Below are 20,133 nucleotides of genomic sequence, written 5' to 3'. Positions count from 1 at the left end.
GTTCATTATAAAATTACAATATTTTTCACTATAAGCAACTCAAGAAAAACAAAATCATCCAATAACAAAAGGTACCAAGCTGAAACCCGAAAGGCCAAGATTTGACCCAACGGCTTAACTAGGATTAATCTCACCTCTAATTAAGCAAGCTTTTCTTATAACTTAAAACAGTGGTTCCCAAATTGTGCGCTGCAGCGAACTCTCAGGAGTGTTGCGGCAAATCCCTCCTTCTCTCCCGCTGCCACCTGAACCGCTACTGCTTCCCCAAATCCAGTGTCTGCCTCCTCTCTGTCCCCGAACCCCCCCCCCCCCACACCCATCCCTGCTTCTTCTCTAGATGAGCAGCAGCTGTGGTAAAACAAGCTGCAGCCACGCGGCGCCAGACTCTTCATACATGCAGCTGACGATTCTGCCCCAACGAACTTCACTTCTTGTTCTGGAGCACAGGCAGCAGCCATGTGTATGGAGTCTGATCCTGTGTGGCTGCAGCTTGTTTTGCTGTTGCTCCTCTAGCAAAGAAGCAGTGGTAGCGTCAAGGATGGGTGTGGGGTGGGGGAGCGTGGGGACAGAGAGGAGGCAAATGCTGGATTGGGGGGAGAAACAGAGAGGGGACTTAGGCTAGATGGAAGGGAGAGCACAAGAGAGGGCAGGCTGGATGAAAGTGAGGGAGAGGGAGCGCAGAGGCTGGATGGAAGGAGGAGAGAGGACAGAGGCTGGATGGAAGTAGGGAGAGAGGAAGGGATGGGAGAGAGGGAGGGTAGAGGTTGGATGGTAGGGGAGAGAGAAGGAGGAAAGATGCTAGATGGAAGGGGGGAGAGAAGGAAGGCATACACAGGAATGCAGGTGTTGGTGGCTGAAGCATGCTACCGATTTGCTTGCGCAAGCAGCATGGAGCTTGGACCTCAGGCAGTGGACCTCTTCGGCTAGTGGGGCTTGGGCATCCACGCCAGCAAAGGTAGACTCAATGCTGTTGGGGGTGACGGGGGTGGGATGGGAAGGGGATACTTGAGAAGAAATGTGTAGCCTAGGAGCACCGTGACCCAAGAAAGTTTAAAAAGATTTAAAAGGCACCTTCAAAATTAGGTATCATCTGAACAGTACAGAATATGTAAAGGGAGATATGAACAGAAATGATAAGACGTAAAAATGAAAGAGTGCATGTATGCATTGTATTCCATCTAGGATATCAGATGTATAGAAATGAATATAAATACAATGAAAGGACGGGGGAGAAGTCTTATACTGAACTCCTTATAACAGGCTTAGATCAGGGACCAAGTAGAATTAATTTTCTGAGTATTCCATGCTTCTCTTGTTACTTGCCAGAGGGCATAAGGAGCAAAGCTTCAGTGATTTCAGAATTCTAGTTCATTTGTTGGGGGGGGTGGGGGGGGGGGGGTCAGGGAGGACTAGGGCTTACTGTTTACTTTATATTGTGTTGTATTTGCATTGGATATGACTTGATTAGATTTATGACTGACAATTAATACATATGTATGGAAAGGACAGGGTGGGTGAGGGGGGATATATTTTTATTTGGAAAATATTGAACAGTGTGGTATTGTATCTTATTATTTCTATATTTATTTAGTTGAATAAAAACTTGTTTAAACAAATACAATGAAAAGAAACAAAAATATGAAAGACCAATATCATGGAAAGGGTGAGGTCATAGCGATTTAATGCAAGACTCAAGAGTTAAAAGGATGATTCTTAAAAAATGAGAGCTTTCTGTTATCTATCTGAGCAGGGGCGTAGCCAGACAGCAGATTTTGGGTGGGCCTAGGCAAGAAGTGGGTGGGCACCAAATGTTCTCTCCCCCACCCCCACACCAAAAAAATATCTCAGATGGTGGGAAAATGCTTCTCTCCAGTCTCCACCTTGGTAGTCTGCAGCAGGCATGCGCTGAAAACTGAACATGCGAAGGTGCCAGTATTGTGGAGAGCAGCATTTTCATTACCATGTGCTACTGTTGAATGGGCCAAGCCCAACTGTGGCTACGCTACTGTATCTGAGGCTGCTTTGTGACTTTTGGTAATAGGTGCTCATATTATTGGTATAAACTGACAGGATTTTTTTTTCACATTTCATTTGCTGCAAAGGGAAATCGACTGAAGTCTACCTATTATCTGATGTCATTTCTTGAAAGAAGCTATCTTAAAACTTCCATTCTATTCCAATTATGGACCCTGTAGGGTCACTAAAATCTTAAGTGCACATATCCATTTTCCTGTAGTCACACTGATTAGTTAGATGATGATCATGGAACAATTGCAGGTACTCTTCAAGGAAAGATGGTGAATTTAGTCTGGTCTTGAATAATGTATCAGTTGATAAAACTTTCAAAACTTTGCTATCAGTTGAACTATAATACAATTTTGAAATCTGTAGTGATTTCATAATATTGTCCAGAGCTGGGAGAACTTGGAGGCCCTTTTACTAAAGAATGTTTAGCCGTCAGCATGTCAATCAGTGCACAGCAACTGTTATTGTGCTGGCATAGCCTTTTATGGGGGTGCATGTGCACTGCAATAAGGGTACAATCACTTACCATGCACTGATACAGATAGAGTGGATGTAATTAATAGACAATTTATGTGGCAACTGTATGGGAATATGCTGGAAACAGCCCCGACAGCTCACAGCTCACTTACCATGCTTGCAGTATGTATGAAACTTAGTTTAGTTTAGTTTAATTACAGATTTGATAAACCATGGTGTGAGATCCTGGGCGAGGGTTATGGGGTGACTTTGGAATAACTCAGCTAGACAAGGTATATAAATGTGGAAGTTAATATTTTTGTTCATCTGAGCCCTGGGACCTGTTGCCTCACAGGTCAGGAACATCAGATGCAACAGTTTCTCCTATTTAATAACAGTCTTGTGTAGGCCTCTGGCTAGCAGGCCAAGCAGTCTATAAGTTCTCAGGTCTTCTGAACTCTGGTCTGGCCGCAGCCAAACCTCAGTAAAGCCTGCAAGTCTTAACAAAAAGCAAAGTTGGCTTACTTCAGCCAGCTTACAGCAGTTAAACATCTTCAGTTAAGGCATAGACTTAGGCTTCAGTTCTTCCCTCCATGGGCCTCCTTAACCTTATCCTGGCCCTGCTTTTTAAACTCTGATATTGACCCTGCCCACTTCCTCCTGGGGCGGGATCAGTGCTCTTAAGGTGGCCCAGGCTAGTTAGAGAGGGACTTTTCAAGGGTGAGCGGTGTTCTATAAAACATCCTCACACATGGTTTGAAGTCAATAACATACACAGATCAAACGGTACTAAATAAAAAAGCAGAATAAAAAATGAGCTTGTTGCTAACATAAAACATTGGCTATTATACAGTAATCATGTTATGTTTTAATTTTCAAAGAAGTTTCTAACAGAGGGATGAACAGAAGTGGCATAATTGGAAGACTCAGATCTAGAGTGTAAAAAGCATGGGGTTTCTTCTGGTATCTATTCTCATCTATTCTCAATAAATCTCTGAATCTGGAAGATGTACTATGCTTAAGCAACAAATTAAAGCGTAGTAAATCACATCCTTCAGGGATATCTGAGGTATATCAGGGGTTAGGTCTCTGCTCCTTGGAGGCTGTCGTGCTCCATCTGATGCCAGGGAGGGTAAGCTACCCTGATATCATGGGTGCTTCAAGAGCAACAGTGACCTTAGTGCCTTGAAGCTAGCAGCATCGTGCTTCAAGAAGAAATGTTGTCGGTGTTTCTAGGCCTATGTCCAATGCTCTGCATAGCATCCCTCAATGCCAACACGGACAAGAATGAATCCTTCCTGCTTTTTGGAAAATCAGAGGATGTCCAATCCCAATGGTCTCTACTGGCGCTCAGTGCTGAAGGGGACTGAGACTCTATCATGTCAATGCATCTGGACTTCTTGGCAAAAAAAATTATTTTGTGCCTCTCCTTGACATTTGCAAACAATGTTTACAAGAAGAGGAACCATGATAGGGCCCCAGGTCCTGCAGGCACCAATTATAAGTGCCCATGATGGGCGTGGTCCTGCTGCTTCATGTAAACGTCTTAAAGCCACTGGGAGCTTTCTAGGATATGACTGGAAAAATAGCCACAGTGAAAACAAATGGCTTGATTTATCTGATCAGATGACCAAGGCCTAAGAGGACCTAGAGGGCCGTGGAAAATAAAGGAAACTTAATTGTCGAAAACCCTAAGAGAAAACTACTGGATACAGAGGCCCCGTGTATCAGTAGGACTTACATGCTACCACAAAATTACAAGGAAGCAAAGATACCTTCTCTACAGAACCTCTTGAGATGCAAGCTAAAGGAGAACCCGAAAGCATGTTTTCATTGCTCTGAAAAAAAAATCAGACTGGCAGGGTCCTGTGCAATGGCATCAGGCAGCAAGATGTGTACACGAACAATGTGACACTTCCAAAGTCTTCTAGAAAAGTAAGCTGGGCAGCGCTCCACTTAGGCTCCATCATAGTGACATCACTCATATCTATATAAATAATTCTCACCTCAAACATTCTGAAGCTCAGTCTGTGGCAGGGAAACACTGAAGCCCTGCAGTTGGTAGGCTAGGCTGTCACAACCACTCACTTTCACTCATGCACCACTCACTCTCACTCATAGCCCCACCCTCAGACACACCCCTTCCGGACATAATTCGCAACCCCAACGTTCTAAGTGAAGTTGCAACTTCCTCTTGCATGGTGGTGTAGATCGGAATGACTCTTTTTCACGAGTGTCTGCCCCGCCCTCGCGTCACAACATGATGATGTTGTGGGTGGGGCTATGACACTCAGCAAATCGCTCCCCCCCTCCCTGTGTCCGATGTTAGCTGTCTTCACACCGAACCGGCCCACTGCACCAACAGCAGCAGCGAGGAACACCTCACACATTGCCGCCGCAACCCCCTTCCCTCCGTCTTCACCTATGTTAAAAATGAAGCCGCCCACCGCTACGAGCACAGCAGCAGCAGATTCACAGTGCGCACATTGCTGCCCCTCCACCCTCCCTCCCTCCGATGTCAGCTGTCTTCAAAATGAAATGCCCCACGGCTCCGACTCAAGGAGCAGAAGGCACAACTCACACCACATCACCGTGATGGCTGCCAGCAGTGCCCCGCTTCCTGTTTACATGCATTTCGGAAGACACCCAGGCGGGGGTTGGACTCCGCCGCCACCACAGGTATGCGACGGCCACACAGGGGGGCAGCACCTCCGAGGGGGGGAGCGGAAAGCGGAGGTACGGAGGTGGGGTCTGCAACTCGGAGCGAAAGGGACGGCTCTGCAACTCCGATGGGGGAGTCTGGAACTGGGGGAATCTGGAACTGGGGGTGGGGGACCTTTCTAGCGCCCGTTTCATTTCAACCTGAAACGGGCCTTTTTTGCTAGTGTACAAATATTATCATCCTGCTGGGTCCTTGGAGAAAATCTTGCTCATCAGTAAAAGAAAATCAATTGATATCCATGATATTTAAATTAATCTCAAATGTTTGTTATTGATTTTTTTAAATAACCTTTTAACATCAAAAGATTGATTGGGAAAAGAGAACAGACTGATTAAAGCAGAGGGCATATTAGTCTCCTCATTAAAAGCAGGACATGCTGACTTTACCAGAAGTCTGCATAAATAGCAATATGGAAAGCTTATTTGAATATTTATGTCCTAAACATTTATACATATCTGTGTACTCAGTAATGACCTACAGTATTAACAGAAAGGAAAGGTACAGAGCAGCAGTGCTAGGATTCTTCAAAACTCTAATCTTATTTTTTCAAGGCTTTATTGTTTATCTTTTTTTTGTACTCTCTGTACTAGCTCTGACTTTTGTCTTACTGAATTTATGCATGTTGTTGTTTTTGCAGACTCAAAGACATTTTCACTTGATGTGCTCATAGGCTGGGCTGCGAACATGGTAGAGTTTGTCCTGCCCCTATGTTTCCCCAGAAGTGATGTTAGTAACCCACAAGTCAAAGCTCATCCACCACTGCAATGCGCCCCTAAGGAACATGCACAAGGAGCAGGATGTACTCTTTAGTGTGCTCCTTCATGCGCGAATTAGAGAATGCCACTTTTGAGCATTTTCCCCTGCCACTATGCCAACTAGCCTATTCTGTTTTTATTGTGTAATACTGTTTCTCTTTGCCCACCTTTGGGTTCAAATGGTAGTATACTCCCATATTCCAGTACATTGGGGTCACCGCACCCCTAGTTGCAAAACTGATACACGGCCCACAGACACTCAGGTAAGATGCCTCAATTAAGGGGAAAGGGGGAGGGACTTGATATACCACCTTTCTGTGGTTACAATCAAAGCAGTTTACATATTATATACAAGCACTTATTTTGTATCTGGGGCAATAGAGGGTTAAGTGATTTGCCCAGTTCACAAGGATCAGAGCTCACTGCACTAACTACTAGGCTACTCCTCCTCTGCGTGTGCCTCTATCCACTCCACAGCATTCTGTTTCTCCACTCAGCCCCAAGATAGCGTTGCTTAATGGTCAGTCCATAAGTACATAAGTACATAAGTAGTGCCATACTGGGAAAGACCAAAGGTCCATCTAGCCCAGCATCCTGTCACCGACAGTGGCCAATCCAGGTCAAGGGCACCTGGCACGCTCCCCAAACGTAAAAACATTCCAGACAAGTTATACCTAAAAATGCGGAATTTTTCCAAGTCTATGGACTTGTCCTTTAGGAATCTATCTAACCCCTTTTTAAACTCCGTCAAGCTAACCGCCCGTACCACGTTCTCCGGCAACGAATTCCAGAGTCTAATTACACGTTGGGTGAAGAAATATTTTCTACGATTCGTTTTAAATTTACCACACTGTAGCTTCAACTCATGCCCTCTAGTCCTAGTATTTTTGGATAGCGTGAACAGTCGCTTCACATCCACCCGATCCATTCCACTCATTATTTTATACACTTCTATCATATCTCCCCTCAGCCGTCTCTTCTCCAAGCTGAAAAGCCCTAGCCTTCTCAGCCTCTCTTCGTAGGAAAGTCGTCCCATCCCCACTATCATTTTCGTCGCCCTTCGCTGTACCTTTTCCAATTCTACTATATCTTTTTTGAGATACGGAGACCAGTACTGAACACAATACTCCAGGTGCGGTCGCACCATGGAGCGATACAACGGCATTATAACATCCGCACACCTGGACTCCATACCCTTCCTAATAACACCCAACATTCTATTCGCTTTCCTAGCCGCAGCAGCACACTGAGCAGAAGGTTTCAGCGTATCATCGACGACGACACCCAGATCCCTTTCTTGATCCGTAACTCCTAACGCGGAACCTTGCAAGACGTAGCTATAATTCGGGTTCCTCTTACCCACATGCATCACTTTGCTCATTTTCTCATTTGCAATTTTACCCAGCAACATTCTATTGAAGTCTTATGCCTCACAAAAACTTGGCTCCCTGATGGTGATCTCTCCTACTTAATACAAACCATATATTCTGGTTATTCCTATTTCCTTCTGAACAAGTCAACTAAGAGAGGGGGTGGACTGGCTGTTATTTACTCCTCTGCTCTTCCAATTCATCTATGTCCCTTTACACAGGCCCAACCTGCAACACTTTTTATCTAAGTTCTCCTCCTCAGACTGTATTTTTATTATTATTGTAGTTACATTCTATCTTTATAATTACTGATTGTAAACTGCTCAGATATACTTATGATGAGATATATATCAAGAATAACTTGAACTTTTAATTTCAGGTACCCTTTATTTTCTCTTCAAAAATATTTTCAATACACTTTTTATGAATAAAATGTTAAAAGATGTATATTCTTCTTATTTTTTAGACATCATTCCCATTCTTTCAATAGTCGCCATCCTTGAACCCACTGTTTGTTCGTGCTACTAATGCATGTTCTTTAATGCATTAGTGTGATGCCTGTATCAAGTTCTGATAACAAAAGTTCTTAAATGCGTATCATATCCTCAGCTTGGATTCAAAATTGAGGAACTGTATAAAGTTTAAGCACTAATATAACTCCTGTAGATATGAAATAAATTTCTATCTAATTTAACAGCTGAATAATTGCGACTAGTGTTATACTAGCACTTCTCCTAAGCCTTTAATTGAAGATACAACTAACTAACTAAAGTGGAATTGGAAAAGGTGCAGCGAAGGGCGACTAAAATGATAGCAGGGATGGGACGACTTCCCTATGAAGAAAGACTAAGGAGGCTAGGGCTTTTCAGCTTGGAGAAGAGACGGCTGAGGGAGACATGATAGAGGTATATAAAATAATGAGTGGAGTGGAACAGGTGGATGTGAAGCGTCTGTTCACGCTTTCCAAAAATACTAGGACTTGGGGCATGCGATGAAACTACAGTGTAGTAAATTTAAAACAAATTGGAGAAAAGTTTTCTTCACCCAACGTGTAATTAAACTCTGGAATTCATTGCCGGAGGACGTGGTGAAGGCGGTTAGCTTGGCAGAGTTTAAAAAGGGGTTAGACGGTTTCCTAAAGGACAAGTCCATAAGCCGTTACTAAATGGACTTAGGAAAAATCCACAATTCCGGGAATAACATGTATAGAATGTTTGTACATTTGGGAAGCTTGCCAGGTGCCCTTGGCCTGGATTGGCCACTGTCGTGGACAGGATGCTGGGCTCGATGGACCCTTGGTCTTTTCCCAGTGAGGCATTACTTATGTACTTATGTACTTAACTAGTCACACACACAAGGAGTAACATTAGCTACACATATTGAAGCAGGAATTATTTACTAGATGTACTCTAGCTGAGATCAGCTGCATGCACCTTTTCTGACTGCACGTCCAATTTTTCCTTGTTAGTCACCCTTATCTATTTAAATTCCTGTTACTTGGAAAACACGTGTGTTCAGATCCAAGATGGCGACGGTTTGAGATGCATCGCCAGACGCGTCCCATTCTGAGCTCAAATGCTGTTGAACCTGGTTCCTCACCTATCGCCGTGATGGGGAAAAGGAGAGGCAAAGTTAGGGAGACGTCCTCCACCCCTAGCGGGACTCACCAGCTTCAGCAGGCAACGGAGTGATTTGGTGTAGCGCCAGTTCCCAGGACGGTTTCAACTCCCGCTGCCGAAGTCAGCATCTCAGCGCTTGCTGACAGTGTAGACGGGGCTTCCATGAGCCCTGTCAAGCATGCGGCTCCTCCCCAACCAGGATGAGGAAATCTGCAAACAAGTCCTGTGGCTCAATCCCAGAGCGAATAACGGAGCGATCGGGGGGGAACTTGCTTATGCTGAGAGGAAAATCTGGCATTACCAGCCCGGAGGAACAAGTGATGACAACTATTCCTGCACTGGAAGGCACGCAGAAGGGGGGTGCAGGCAGCCGGGGAACCCCAACGGGGCAGACTTCATGTGCACAACACCCACATTCAGAAAGCTGCGCTACCGGAGGCAGAGAGGTTGGCCGGGTTAAGGAAGAAGAGGAGGAACTACCAGACGCTGCACCCGGGAGAGGAGGGGTGCGCAGCAGTGAACCGTCCCAGTTGGCAGCAAACCAAGGAACGCCGTTGATAGTTTCCCCAATAGAAGACTAGAGTCTCCTGATGTTCCTTGTTACGTTCAGCACACTCATTCCACTTCTGATGCAAGAACTGGGCAAACCTTTGATCTCCTTCAAAGTAAATGGGAAAACACCAATTTCTATTTGCCCATGTTCTCCTTCTCCCAGTCCAGATCTAATGATGAAAGGTATGTGGTCTGATTTCTCTAGTGGGCTGATCTTACCTTCAATGACTTGAGACATAAGGTCTGTAGGGACCAAAAAACAGTCATGGATGTGTGGTGGATCCTGTACCCCCAAGAATGAGACTTTGCCCACCTATCAAATCATATCTCTCATACACATACCCTATTCCCTTAGTATAACCAGAGAAACCCTTCCTCCATGAAAGATGCTTTTATGATTAGCCTTTTTACAAGGGTGTCCTATTAAAAACCTGAGTGTCTAATGTTGTGACAAAATACTGGCAACCTCTTGATATAAGTAATGGACCTAGAACATCAACCTGCTAGACTGTCCTAGCCTAGTTCCTCATTTTAAGTTTTCTGTTATTTCCCTTGGTGTTTGTTTTTGGTTTTTAAGTTGGCATATTTCACATTCCTCAACTATCTCTCTACACTGATATTGTATTATAGGCATTCCTCTATTCGTTGTCCACTGGCAATTTTTCCATATTCCCAAAAGTCCAGATTTTTCATATGCCCAATTGGCTACCTGTAATGCTGGTTCTTCCAATGTAGTAACTGAAATCTGAGTTGCTTTTTTACGTTATTGTAGAAATGCTGCTATCCTGTGCCAGAGGAATGTGCATCTACATGTTATACCATAGTGTGAATCTGGTGTACCAGTTCCCATAACCTTTACTACATTTTCTCTATATCAAGTGTGTTTTTCAGTGCCTTTGTTAGATTCATCATGAAATGTTGTTACTGCTGCTGCTGCTTTTCAAGAGAGAAGGTATGTACTTATTGCTTGTCTTCCTGATCAGGTAGGTGCTGGTATGGCTTTGGTATTATTTGCTATAGTAGTTTTCCCTGTTTGGGTGTTTATAAGGCAAACTTTAAGCCTTGTTTATTTATTTATTTATTGCATTTGTATCCCACATTTTCCCACCATATGGCAGGTTCAATGTGGCTTACATATTGCTAAAAAGGCTGTTACAAAATTTAGAATTGTAGACGTCTAGTACAAAATACAGAAGTACAATAAATGCTTAGGTTGATATATTAATAAGTCCAATTTAATCAGTATCGTTTCAACCTTTAATGGAGAGGGTTATCATTAACTAATCCTTATCAATACCCAACTCCAATAAAACCTACCAATGTCTTTTATATAACACATTAAGGGTTCTGAGCATTGGATCCATCAGATAATCATGTCTCCACCATTCAGTCTATATACTTAAGCCAGGTATTTCTTTATGGTGGGCATGTATTCATCATTGATCCATGTTTTTCAACATTTTAACTTTCAACTGTAATCAATATTCAATCTAATAACATCTTATATACTTAGCTTAAAAGAGCTTTCACTGTTCTTTTTTTCTATTTCTTTTTCTTTTATGGATTCTTGTTTTCACAAGTAATCATTTATCTCGGAGACATCTTTAATCCAACATGAAATCATGTTTCGCACAAGTTGCTGTGTCAAGGAACGTCTCCTCTGTATACGCTGGAAACAAATCCGTTGCTCCTTTTACCTCAGTTTCTAGTTATTTTTAAACCAGTAATCTTCTAAATCCCCCAACTGCCTTAACTCACAAGATTGTTCCTACCTTGCTCCCTACTTGTATACTTAAAAAGGAGAGCAGGGCCCCTCTGTATGTATGTATTTATTGATTTAAGGTATTTTGGTACACAGCCATTCACAACAGCATCACAGTGGTTTATAGAGCCAAAAAATATTTATGGAATGTAAGAAATATTGAAATATATGGCATTTTCATATAATAGGCCCTAGCTAAGATGTCTCTAAAAGAAAGCATTTTACTATATCTTAGCTGTTTGAATCATTGCACAAAGGAATCTGTAAGAAACAGGAGAAGGGGGAGAAAGTAAACTGTAGAATGAGACAATGAAGGAGAGACAGGAAAGGGGGGAGTTAGACCAGTCAAGACAACATCTGTGAGATAACAGGGAACTATGAACAAAGAAACTAGAGAGCTGCTGTTACACAGAACCCTAGCAGACAGGCAGGGGACCATCGGCCAATGAGAAAAACTTAGGGGCAGACACTTAAATGTAACTATAAAATCTGTGGAATCTTATAGAAATGTGTGTGTGTGGAGAGGCAAGCTCCAAGTTCAGAGATGCCGGAACACACCCATTCTTGCAAGGATGACTATATAATATTTGAATAATACATTGCTTAATTAAGCTTTCATTCATCAATCTGATTTTATGAGTCCTATTTTTGTATAGGTTCTCAGGTTATCTGGGGGCTATTTATAACATGGAACAATCACTCCCTGATGGTGATTAGCTAGGTCTAACAATTATGTTAAACATTACCTGATGTACACCGCCTTGGGTGAAACTCTTCATAAAGGCAGATAATAAATCCCAATAAATAAACAAACAAATGCAACTATGCCTGCAGCATTTTATTTTGCTGTTGCAACTCTTGAATCCATTGTGCATCTTTAGCATTTTACTCTACCCTCTTACTCCTCCAGGGGTCTATAAAGAACGGTTAGTAAAACCCAGTTGCTTTGAGCTACCTTCGATTCCTTCTTCTCATTATATGTATCTTCTAATTGGAATGTTTCTCATCAACTCATTAAAGGTGAGGTTCACCATTACCTATAATCTCACCCCAGTTGTTCGCCAATACTCCACTTTTTGCCCATGCATGACAATATTCTTCAAGGGATCTCGGGTCCAACCCAGAACTACTGTCTAGAGTGTTTCCTCATTTGCAATCACTTCCTTTCTCTTCCATAAAGTAGTATGCTGCTTGCAACACCAAATGTGTCAAAATACAATTCAGATACTGTTTTGGGTAACCAGAAAGAATATTATTCCTAACCCAATAACATTAAAATAGATGAGGAATATCACAAGTAGCACATATACAATAACATCCAATACTGCAACACACTCTCTTGCCACATTTTTGCAACATCTACTTGGGCAACTCTTGAGTGATGAGCTGCAAGGTAAGAAAAGTGGGCTTTCACACCTCATCAAGTCCTAAGTGAAGTTCTAGAAAGTCCCAGTGCATCCCCTTTTATTGTTTTTAATATCTTCTCAGCTAGCTTAGCCTTTGGTGTCAGCAAGTTTTATTGCAGTTGAAAAATATTATGTAAACATTCCTCCGTAGGGCTGCAGGGTGATTTCCCTTAATTTCTTTTTTTTTTACATATGTTTATTAAAGGCTTTTTCATACCGATAATACAAAGGTAAACTCAAAAATAAACACAAAAGCAAACAACCCCCCCCCCCCCCCCCCACAAATAAACACAAAGGAAGATCAAAGAGCCATGGCAATACCCGGAAACACATAGTATGGATACACAAAATCAAGTGGTGCTATGCGGCTCCTTACAAAAATGATCTAAACGAGCCCAGGTCTTCAAAACAGACTTAATTCGTCGACGCATATGGGCCAAAATGGTTTCATATTTCCTAATCACACAAACGTAACTCCACCATTCATTATAATTGAAGTACACATTATTTTTCCAATTGGAGACAATTAAATGCAGAGCAACAGCTAACAGTATGTTGAACAACTTTTTATCGGACTCCAGGAGGAGGATATTAGGACAAGACGCTCGTAAGATCACAACTTCACAAGAAAGCGCAGTAGTCTCTGTCAGGTGAAAAATAAGACACATTCTTGTCCAAATAAGTTGCCAGTAAGCTCTGACGTTCTTACAGTAGAAGACCATATGCGCTAATGAGCCATCCCTCTCCTGGCAAGACCAGCAGCTAAAGTTGACTCTCTTAGTGATTCTTGCCACACGAGCAGGAGTCCAATAGGCTTTGTGAAATATAAAATATGAGGATTGGGAAATATGCTTAGTGGGACGCAGGGAGGTAACCAAGAAAGTGTACCACTCAAATTCTGACGCATCCAAACTGAATTCCGCCTCCCAGGACATCCTTAATTGTGCAACTGTATCAGCATATGAATCCTGAAGTTTTTTGTATAGCAGGGATGCCTTCTTTCCACCCGATGTGATGGTGCAACAAAAAGACAGAAAATCTGAAGGAGTTGTTGTAATTGAATTGGATACCTTAAAGGTTGAAAGTGTTGGATTATTTGTAGTAAATAATTAGCAGATTTTAGTACACACAGCTTCAGAAATGTTAATTTCTTTCTTCATCTCTCTCTCATTCACCCCTGAATAATTCACTGCTGAGTCACTTTAAAGTTGAAGTAACAAAACATCTGTTTACTCACAGTTTGTAGTTAGATTATAATCAGACAGGCTTATATATACATATTACTATACATTTGTATTATCAGCTCCTTCCATGTGCTTAGATGGTAATGGATGCTCACACCACCATAGATCCTCTCAGGTTAGGAGAGATCATGAGCTCCATGTGCTCCATGTGCTGCATCTGCTGCATCTAACCCCCACAGGAAGTTGCATAGCTGTGTGACCTCTCTAAGTAATTCACATCAGAGGTCACAGAGTAATCACAGAGAAATAATAGGTGACAGGCAATGCATGTAAAATACAATTACATTCCAACAAACCCCTTCTCATGCATAACTGTCATGCAATTATTTATTCATACAAAGTCCAAGCTTTATACGCAGATTCACAAAATGTTCTCTGGGTAACGGTTTGGTCATGATGTCAGCTGTCATCTCACTGGTGTGACAATAGTGTAGACTGATGACCCCTTCTTTCGCCAACTCTCGCACGTTGTGGTATTTCGTTGCGATGTGCTTGGTGCGTGACTGAACCTTGTCATTCTGTGACAGTCGGATGCAGCTCTGATTATCTTCCATTATCTGGATTGGTCTCTTTTCAGCTATTCCGAAATCCAGCAAAAGTTTTTCAATCCACATCAGTTCTCTGCACGCTTCCGATACGGCCACGTATTCAGCTTCTGTAGAAGACAAACTCACAATACTTTGTTTATGACTGGCCCATGAAATGTGTACATTTCCATACATAAACACATATCCACTTGTGGATTTATAATCAGAATGATCCCCTGCCCAATCTGAATCACAGTAACATATTAGTTTTGGATTACTATTGGCTGAAATCTTTAATTTACAATCAATGGTACCCTTTAAATACCTTACCATCCTTTTAACTGCAGTCCAATCTGATTTGGTAGGTGAGCTGACCCTTCTGCTCAAAATTCCTACTGCATTTGCTATATCAGCCCTGTATGTGGTAGCTAGATATAAAAGCTTACCTATGGCTGATCTATATTGGATGTTATCTGGTAAAGGTTCTCTTACTGTTTCATCCTTCAGAAAATCAGTGATCATGGGAGTGCTTACAACTTGGGCATCTTGCATACCTAAACTTTCAATAAGCTCATTTATTTTCTGCTTCTGGCTTAGAAGATAAGAACCATCATTTTGTTTCTCAATTTCTATACCAAGATAGTATGACACATTACCCAGTTCTTTTATCTCAACATTGAGGTTTAAACACTTTACAATGTCCTTGTACTCTTGCTCACTTTTGCTTGCAATGAGCAGATCATCAACAAAAGCTAAAATGTATGCATATTGTCCATTTGTGCACCTAGTGTACAAGCATTTATCTGCTTCACCTTGCTTAAATCCTAAATTTGTCAATATTTCATGCAATTTTTCATTCCAACATTCTGCACTTTGCTTTAATCCATAAAGACCTTTGTTTAATTTACACACTAGCTGTCTTTGTTTTGTATTTATGAAACCTGTTGGCTGTTCCATGTACAAGTCTTCAGTTATATCTCCGTGAAGAAACGCTGTTTTCACATCAATGTGGTTGACTTGCATGCCTTTTGAGACTGCAATGCTCAGAAGTGTTCTGATTGTCGTGTGTTTCACTACAGGTGCAAACACTTCATCAAAATCTTCTCCATATTTTTGAAGATATCCCTTTGCCACTAATCTGGCTTTATACCTTTCCACTTTTCCTTGTGCATTCCTTTTAACTTGAATACCCATTTGCATCCTATAGCTTTCTTGCCAGGAGGTAATTTTGTAAGAATCCAAGTATTATTTTTATCCAATGCATCAATTTCTTCTTGTGCAGCTTTACGCCATTCAGCAGCTTCTTCTGCTGGCATTTTCTCAATCTCATCCCATGTTAAGGGCTCTTGAGCTTCTGCTGACTTTGTTAGGTAAGACAGTCTTGGGGGTGGAACACCTTTGTTTTCCCTGGATGAGCGTCTGACAACAGGTTGGTCTGACCTTTCCGCATCCTCTAAATCTGAGAGTCCTTCTCCAATTGATTCCCCTTCTCCAACTGTACTGTCTTCTTCAATGATCCTTTCTGTGTCTGCTTCCTCTGCCTGTTCCTTGTTAGATACAGGTGAGTTGCTTTCAGACATCTGCCTTGGTATGGCATTTATATACACTGGCATGTCTATTATGGTTCTAGTTTCATATTCTGGATGATAAGGCTCATCTGGGATAATCCAGCCTTTATCAACCCTTTTGTTTTCATCAAAATATGTAACATGTCTTATGCCAACAATGCCAGTTTTCAGATTCAAAATTCTATATCCTTTGTGTCCTGGAGCATAGCCAACTAAAATGCCCCTTTCTGTTGTGGAATCCAGCTTATGCCTTCTTTGCTTTGGTACATGAGCATATGCTGTACTTCCAAATGTTCTTATGTGTGACAGGTTTGGCTTCCTACCATGCCATGTCTCATGTGGTGTGCGCTCAGCGCCTTTAGTTTGCATTCTGTTTTGTAGGTACACCGCTGTGAGAATGGCTTCCCCCCATAGTCTTTTAGGGAGATTGCTATCTGACAGCATACATCTGGTCATTTCCACAAGTGACCTAAATTTTCTCTCTGCAACAGAATTTTGTTCTGGTGTATAAGCTACTGTTGTGATATGCTGGATGCCTTCTTGTTCTAGAAATGTGTGCATGCTTTGCGAAGTGAACTCACCACCATTGTCGGTCTGAAGAACCTTTGGTTTTCTTTCAAATTTATTGCTCACCATGGCTACGTATTTCTTCAGCATGTCTGTGACTTGACTTTTCTCTTTCAGCAAATAGGCCACACAATATCTAGAGAAATCATCCAAGAATATTAGCACAAATCTGTTATTTCCCAATGATGGGATATTAAACGGTCCACATAAGTCACTGTGTATTAAGTCCAGTACTTTATTACTCCTATTTCCTGTGTATGCAGGAAATGAGGGTCTCACACCTTTTTGAGTAACACAGTCTATGCATTTCTCCATTTTACCAGCATCTGCACTTATCTGAATGCCGGTGGCCAGTTGCTTACTGTAAAGATCCTGGATCACCTTAGAATCACGATGTCCCAGGCGGCGGTGCCAGATTTCCAGACTACATTTACCATCATTCTTCCTTACTTGCGCCATATGTGAGGCTTCACCTGAAATGTTCAGCTTATAAACATCATTATGCATAAAAGCTTCAGCATACACTTCATCATTTTAGAGATTGTGCACTTACTGTTTTCAAAATGAATCGCAAATCCCTTCTTATCTAATGTAGATACACTAAGCATATTGCAAACTGCTTGGGGAATATACAAGACATCACTTACAGGAATTTCTTTAACTTCATTAGACACTTTGCATTTTAAGAATCCAATACCTTTTGCTTGGATCTTAGCAGTCCCTGCGTTTGCAGTTTTAAGAATACCTTCCTCTGGACACATTTCCTGAAAGAAATTCTTACAATTGGTTAAATGGCATGTGCTCCCCGAATCCAAAATCCAAGTACTTTCATTTGAATTATTATTTACCATAGTCAAAGATTTTTCTGCCATTAGAAAGCCCTTGTGTTTATCTTTGTCCTTCATACATTTCCTGGTTTGAAAATTCTTTAGTTCCATTGGCTTAGGTGAGCTAGAGGGAGTGTTTTGTGTTTCCTTACACCATTTAGATACATGTCCCTCCTTTCCACATGAGTAGCAAATCAGCTTGCCCTTGGGTGGAGTTTTCCCATAGCTCCGCCTTCCTCTGTTCTTTGCCAAGAAATTTGTTTCATTTCTCTCTGACTTGCTTTGAGAACACATCTCCTCAGAATCATTTATTATGCATTCCTGCCTTAGTTTTGATGTTGCCTGTTCAAAAGATTGCCCTTCAATGGCCTCATTTACAGACCTAAAAACATCAAACTTCTTTGATAGTGAGGTAAAAAGAAATGCTCTTTTCAATGCATCACACATGGGAATTCCAGAAAGTTCTAGCTTTTGAAATGAAGACATAAGATGCATAATGTGATCATTACATTTACTTTTATCCCTTAATTTGGTTTCATTCAACTCTGCTAACCAAATTGGTTGCTGCTTTGCATATGTAGTTGCATACATAGTTCTCAGTTTATATAAAATGTCCTTTGGTGTATCTTTTCCCTCCACTAATATGGCTTGTTTCTCTGAGAGAGCTTCCAAAAGCATGCACTTCACATAATAGTTTGCATTGTCCCATTCAGCCATATTTTCAGCTGTTCTGTCTTGGTCTAAGCATATATTTAATCCTTTTGCTCGAAGGAGACATATGAATCTTAATTCCCACTGCTGATAATTAAACTCAGTTAATTTAGGCACCTTGAGAGAATAGAACAATGGTGAATTTCTTCCCTCAGCCATTTTCTTTGCCTTCTGTCTGCTGTGTGGGGGGAGAGAGAGACAGACTGAATCTTTCCTTTAAAACTTAAGAGAAAAATGTGGCCTTTTTTTCTGCCTGGTAATATTTCTCTTCTTTTTCAATTCCTGGCCCTGGGCCCATAACCCTTTTGTTGGATTATTTGTAGTAAATAATTAGCAGATTTTAGTACACACAGCTTCAGCTTTAGAAATGTTAATTTCTTTCTTCATCTCTCTCTCATTCACCCCTGAATAATTCACTGCTGAGTCACTTTAAAGTTGAAGTAACAAAACATCTGTTTACTCACAGTTTGTAGTTAGATTATAATCAGACAGGCTTATATATACATATTACTATACATTTGTATTATCAGCTCCTTCCATGTGCTTAGATGGTAATGGATGCTCACACCACCATAGATCCTCTCAGGTTAGGAGAGATCATGAGCTCCATGTGCTCCATGTGCTGCATCTGCTGCATCTAACCCCCACAGGAAGTTGCATAGCTGTGTGACCTCTCTAAGTAATTCACATCAGAGGTCACAGAGTAATCACAGAGAAATAATAGGTGACAGGCAATGCATGTAAAATACAATTACATTCCAACAGAAAGATATGTGGATATGTCCTTCCATGTGCCAGAATCTATTAAAGAAACATTATACAATGCAGACAGAGCATCAGGTGACAACAAAGTACCAGCAATATATAATTGGGATAACTGCCATACACCCCCTCCCTGCCATTCCGCTGTTTGAGACTGCAGGAGACCAGTTGGAAAACTAAAATTGTACCAGAGAGAAACATCTTCCAATGAGACAGTACGAATTCCAAGACCAGCTCTAAACGTACGAACATCAGAGGCAGAGGCTTTGAGCAACCGAATGCGTCTTGTATACGGATACAAATCTGCATACGGGAGAAGAGATAAAGGGCAAGGGTGCACCAGGGCTGCCTCAAAGATCTGCCAACGAGGTGTGAGGTGAGTAAATTCCCTTTGGAACCACATTAAAGACTGGGCAAGTCGAAAGGCCTTATGATAAGTCTTAAAATCACCTCCACTATAATGCATCTTTAGGAAATTAATAATAGTGTGTGTCTATATATAGATTGATATGCACATAGATTTATTTATATTACACTAGTAAAAGAAGCCCGTTTCAGAGCAAATGAAACGGGCGCTAGCAAGGTTTATGTCGCCAACACCCCCCTCCGTCCCTGGGCAACCCCTTCGTTGTTCTGGCATTGCTCCGCCCCCAACGTCATGACGTTTGATGTGAGGGCGGGGCCCAGAGCGATTCCCCCCCCCCGGCTCCCTGCCTCCCTCCCCGACAACCCCTTCGTTGTTCTGCCATTGCTCCGCCCTCGAGAGCGGGGCCCAGAGCGATTTTGGTGGCTTCACCACCACGAACCTTCGAACCTTTTTGAAGGAAGTCAGAGCTTGGCTTCACTGACGTCAGTGTCCTCAGAACGTTGAGGGTGAGTTTTATTATAGTAGATTTTGACCACTTAGGTTGATAATTCTAGATCTAAAAATCATTGTATGGACAAAATTATCCTTTCAGAAAGAGGGACAGAATTTGGGGTGTCTGAGGGGTGGTTCCACATAGACGTATAACTTATAAATCTAAGTGGCAGTATTCAGCTGCCAAACATCTAAATTAACCATCTAGGTAGGCCACACAAATAGCTGGATATAACTTGAAATATCATATTTTGATGTTTCAGTTTAAATGTGGATATTCAGCAAAAGACACTGTTTAAACTGCTACGTTTAGTGCAAGGTTGTAATATTAGGCAGGCTGTAAATAACACAGGTTGGTTTTAGACATATCATGACAGGGATGAACCTCACTTATAAGTCAA

General features: G+C 41.8%; 1 protein-coding gene across 1 annotated transcript in view; it reads right to left on the bottom strand.

Moving 5' to 3' along the window:
- The window catches only part of AP3B1 (adaptor related protein complex 3 subunit beta 1), a 1,191,861-nt gene that overhangs the window by 226,673 nt on the left and 945,055 nt on the right, over window positions 1–20,133 (bottom strand). The gene's annotated exons all lie outside the window — the stretch shown is intronic.

This window comes from Microcaecilia unicolor, chromosome 2, assembly GCF_901765095.1.
Source record: "Microcaecilia unicolor chromosome 2, aMicUni1.1, whole genome shotgun sequence".
Taxonomy (NCBI): Eukaryota; Metazoa; Chordata; class Amphibia; order Gymnophiona; family Siphonopidae; genus Microcaecilia; species Microcaecilia unicolor.
Note: the sequence above shows the minus strand (reverse complement) of the source record. Positions and strands in the feature narration are given on the sequence as shown.